Raw genomic sequence first — 5841 nt, 5'->3', positions numbered from 1 at the left:
TCCAGCACTTAATAGATCATATATCTACTTAGTTTGATTCTTTGACCAAGGCATCAGCTCGACAGGCAATGGAGAAATTTAAAGATGCCAAAATACAAACATTTTTACAAATGATTGGAAATGATAAGGCTCAACTTGACAAAGAACTGAAACTAATTGATTAGGCCTTAATGGAAGGTGGTAAGATTTATATGTCTTGTCTAATTTTGACAAATTTTTCTACTAAAATAGACAAGCAGATAGAAAATTGCAGAGGTCAATTAGCTCAGATTTCCCAAGCTTATGATCCTACAACTAACTTAACCGGTAGTATTGAAGGTCAAATTTTTACAATTATGGAACATATTAGGAATTTTGAGGAGAAGGAGAAAATGGTAAGGGGGGCAAGTGAACTCTGGAACCTAATTGGTCCCCGATTAGACACCTTGGTATTCCATAAGATGGAGTGTATTCAAAATATGTCTCAAGAGACTCCAACTGAGTTGGCAACAATAGAATTCCATGCTTATGTTTTGAATGGTTTCATTTCAATTTTGGAGAAATTGTGGGCAGGGTGGAACACCTATTTTGGGTTCCTTAAGGTTGCATATGAAGGTGTACTTAAGTATGTATAGATCCGATCATCTGATATATGTATATATGTACATAATATTTTGTTGCACACCCATCTTTGGCATTGTTGTCAAAGGGGGGAGATAAGGTAAAAAATGTACAGGTTGATTGTACAGTTCAATGATGCAGATTTTTGGGTTGTTGATATAAGGGGGAGCCTTAGAATTCATTCATTCTTGATCCGGTGTACAGGTTTCACAGGTTTCAACACTTAGCCATTTTTCACAAGTGTTTCCATCAATGCCAAAGCGGGAGATAGTTGGCAATTGACACTCATCTAGTGACTTTGGATGCTTGATTCATGATTTAGGGTTGTCATTGATGGAAACTCTTCTTGGAGATATGATCAGGTGTTCATAATTCCTCTTATCCAGAAGAAAGAGTTAACCGATAGGAAGTTAACCAGTAAATCAGGATTATTCCAATACAGTTTGGGTCCGGTAAGATTGCGATGATTTTGGTGACTAAGTTCGAGATGCAAATGATGAGGCCGACATTGGTAAAGCTTTTTGGAAAAAAATTTTGTTCTGGTGCTATGTTTTGTTAAAGATTGAAGCTGACTTGAAGCTACACGTTACACTTTTGATAGCTGACTTGGAGGAGGTTACTTTTGATATGACCGGATATATAAGATTGAATTGGCGATTGGTTTTTAGAGTAATAGTGGTATGGTGATCTATTTTGGTTTGATTCAGTGCAATTTCACGTACGCATTTGGTTCACAGATAATCCAATAGTTGACTGAGACAAAAACAAACCATATTACAGAGCAAGTACAGTCAGAGATCTTTTGCTTAACTAGAACTCATTCTTGCATTATCCGATACTATTTCAGAGTTCTTTAAATTGTATTTCCTCATTATAATCAAATTGTAAGTCAGTGAGACTTCCCTGAAGGTTGTAGCCTTCCGAGTCATTGTAATTGAGCAGTGAGCTTTAGGTAGTGAGCCTGAATGCAAGTGCATTCCCCATCTATGTAATATTTATGTACTCCTGACCATAGTATATGAATATTGTGGGTTCCATCCCCACCATGGTTTTCCCCTTTCCGGGTTTCAACATAAAAATTCTAGTGTTCTAGATCTATGGTTTATTTATTGCTTGTTTATGTTCTTTACTGTTATACATTGCTAACCAGTCGATAAAAAATAAGTTTGTGAATTTGATTTCTAGTAGATCACTTATTCACCCCCCTCTCACAGATCCTTGATTCTAACACCTACCTCCCCATTAGGAGATACCCTTGTCTCTACATACCTCTCCCTACCTCCTCCCTTACTCACTTACTCTCTATCCCCCCTCTCTCTCTCTACTTATCTACATCTCCCCTCTCCCTCTCAAAAGATAATTGGAGATAAAAAGAGGTAAGGAGACAAAGGGAGAGGGAGAGAGAGAGAGAGGAAAGGAGAGAGAGTGGGGTGGAGAGGGGACAAAGAGAGGTAAGATATAAATAGAAGTGCAGAGGGAATGAGGAAGAGAGAGAGAGGGAGGGGGGAGACATAGGAAGGGAGAGGTATGTAGAGGGAGAGTGGAGATAGATATGTAGAGATTTAAGTATAGATAGATGAGATAGAGAGAAAGAGAGACAAAGACAACAAAATAAAAAATGAAAGAGGGAGGGTCTAAAGTTATGTAGAAAAATAAATTAAGAGAGAGTAGAGAGAGAGAGAGAGAGAGCGAGGTGAGTTAGAGGTAAGTGGTAAGGGAAAGAGGGAGGGAGATAGGGAGGAAGGGAGGGGTAGAGAGAGAGAGAGGTAGATGGGGGATAGAGAAAAGTAGAGAGAATGAGAGATAGATAGAGTGGTAGGTGAGATAGAGATAAATGGAGAGGGAGGGAGGGTGAGATATGCATAAAGAGTGAGATAGAGTGGGGGCAAGAGAAAGGGGGAGATAGGAGAGAGGGAGGAGATGTATTTAGAGGTAGAGGTAGGGAGGGAGATAAGGGAGAGAGAGAGAGAGGTGAGATAGAAGGTAGTGACAAGAGGAGATAGAGGTATGTAGAATGAGAGGGAGAGATAAGTAGGGAGATAGAGATTTAAGTAAAGGGAGAGGTGAGATAGAGAGAGAAAGAGAGACACATAGATAACTAAAGATGTAATAAGAGAGATAGAGAGGTAGGGAGGTAAGGAGGTAAGGAGAGAGATAAGTAGAGAGAGGGGGAGAGAGGAGAGAGGGAGGAGAGGTATTTAGATAAATAGGTAGTAGGATAGGGGGGAGAGAGGTGAGATGGAGACTAGTAGTAAGAGGAGAGAGTGAGGGAGATGAAGATAAGTAGAGAGGAAAGGAGAGAGATATAGAGAGATAAGTGGAGTGAGAATGAGGTAGGGAGGAAGAGGTATGTAAAGAGAGGGGGAGGGGAAATAGAGATAAGTAGTTAGTGGAGAGTTAGAGAGAGAGGTAGGTAGAGTGATCTCTCTCTCTCTCTCTCTCTCTCTCTCTCTCTCTCTCTCTCTCTCTCTCTCTCTCTCTCTCTCTCTCTCTCTCCTTATATTTTTATTTATCTATACCTCACTCCCTCCCTTCCCCCTCACACTCTCTCCCTACTTTATTTCTCTACATACCTCTCCTTCCCTCCCTCCCTCATTCCATCTTTAGTTATCTCTATCTCTGTTTTTCTCTCTATCTCACCTCTCTCCCTACTTAAATCCTTACTTATCTCTATATTTCCTCTCTCTCTCCCCCTCTCTCTCTCCCTCTTTCCCTCTCCACATGTCTTTGTCTCACCTCTCTCTATCCCTTCTTCCTCTCCTTCTCCCTCTCCCTCTGACTACCTACCTATATTTCTATATTAACTTCTCTTGAGAGAGATAGAGGAGATGTAGGTAAGTATAGAGAGAGGTATAGAGTGACAAAAAAAGTGGAGAGGGGAGGAGGAATGGAGGAAGAGATATGAGACAAGGATCTCTCCTAATGGGGAGGAAAAAGAAGAGAGAGGTTACCCTAACACTCAACCCTAAATTAAAAGGGAAGGAGGGACATGCATGTAGAGAGAGGGGAGTTAGTGGAATAGAGATAAGTGGATAGGGAAATAGAGATACATAGGGAGAGTGAGAGAGAGAGAGAGAGAGAGTCTGGAGGGAAGGTGGTATAGAGTGAGGGGAGAAAAAATTAGAGGGAGGGAGGGAAAGAAATGTAAAGAGATAGGGAAAGGGGAGATAAAGAGAGAGTGAGAAGAGAGATGGCTAGATAGATAGAGAGAAGGAGAGGGGAGATAGAGAGAAGTAGAGAGATATGGATAGGTAGAGAGAGAGAGGTCTAGATATTAGGGGAGAGAGGAGAGAGTAAGATAGGGAGAGGCAGAGAGCCTGAATAGATAAAGAGTGATAGGGAGAGATAGGTCTAGAGTTCAGGAGAGATAAAGAGAATGATTTAGAGAGAGAGATAGAGAACGAAGTATTGATACGAGCTGGTTGATTATTGAAATTAGGACTAGATCTTGAGGGAGAGAGGAGAGAGTAAGATATGGAGAAGTAGAGATGGGATAGATGAAGAGTGATAGGGAGAGATGTAATGCCCTGCCTGGAACCCAAAAGGAAAACAACACAACTAGGCAACTAAAGGGTGAAATAAAAAAAATTTAAAAGACTAAGTGCATTAGCTACAACCATTGCACATTTAATAACACATCGGAAGTCTAACATATGATTTCCTGAGGGTTACCAATGAAGATTAATTCATAGATTATATTAACACCATCGTTAATCCAATTGTCCATTTAACTAGATAAATTAAATGCTTAAGTTAAAAACTACACATACATCTAAATTCCATAATGAAGAAATGAAAGTATTCCAATCTATCCAACTTCCATAAAACATTTTAACATAAGATCAAAGCAACTGAAATAACATACATTCCACTGACATACTATTACAATATCCACAAATACATGGCTTCCAATAATGCCACAGATTTACAAAGTTACAATATCAAGGTTACATAAAAGTCTGATACAATGACCACAAGGTCTCAACCGAACAATGATCTTGAACAAGAGCTAGTACATGAACCATGAACCAAGAAACACCAGCGAAGCCTTTCCTCACCTGAAGATACAATCCAAAACATCCAATGGGAAGTGGCACTACCACCCGACCATGTGATCCCGAAATGGAACCACCCCACTGTGCTAGGAGATAGTAGAAAACCCTCAAGCAAGCAAAGTAAGACAAGTACGAAAGAACTACAAGACTCCGCAAACATCCATATGACTCAACTCACAAAACACATAATGACTCTAAGGAGAGAGTGTCATCGCATAGCTTAACATGGATACCATGGTACAACCTCCATAGGTCTCGGCCCCCATCCTGGGTTATCCTGGTAACCTCTCCCGAGCCTCCGGTTCCAACTAAGTCTCATGTGGACCCTATCAATCCTTTTGTGAAGACAAGGTGGTAAGTTTTCCATTCCAAGCCTTCTCGCTATATTATGAGCCCTGTACTGGCACTCACCTATGCACAAGGTACATTATCTTAATTAATATTTATTCTACCCACACCCTAATCAATTATTAGGTTATCACTTTTTAACTGACTTTCGACGGGTTATCTTGTCATCCACTTCAGGCACAGCCCCCGCTCAAAATCCACTCTCTCTCATAGGACACTAACAGGAAAGGTCTCCCTATGAGAACTCTATGGCGAAACAAACAGCCATAACTAATCCTGACAAAGCAGAGGTGAAGGATACACAATCACTAACCCAAGATTGACCATTTGGACAAACACACACAATGGCTCACATTAATAAGGTTATACAACAACACCTCACCAAGGGGATATAACAACATAGGACACAATGACAACTCAACCGGAATTGCAATGAAATTAAGCTTGACCGAAAATATCATTTACACAAGATCCTAATACAGGCAATCTTTTCTTAAAACAACCAATAGCATAAATAACTTGCAATTAAAGATCTTCCAGACAATAAGAATTACAACTATATTAAATAAATCAATTTTGTCATTTGTCCAATAAGTCAAGTAAAATCACATAAAAATTAATCTCCTAATGTATTTCCCAACATACATATAAAATCTAGAAATTATAAACTTTTATGATAACACCCATACTATAAATTGACTATATATATATCAACTCATAAATTAATTTTCTCAGTATTAAAATCATACTAAAATAATTTAACACCCATAAAAAAAATCAACTTATATATAAACATATACATAAATACATATATAAAGATTCATATATATATATATAT

Source organism: Cryptomeria japonica, chromosome 11 (assembly GCF_030272615.1).
Source record: "Cryptomeria japonica chromosome 11, Sugi_1.0, whole genome shotgun sequence".
In the NCBI taxonomy this organism is placed as follows: Eukaryota; Viridiplantae; Streptophyta; class Pinopsida; order Cupressales; family Cupressaceae; genus Cryptomeria; species Cryptomeria japonica.
The sequence above is the reverse complement of the archived record's forward strand: the minus strand, read 5'-3'. Positions refer to the sequence as shown.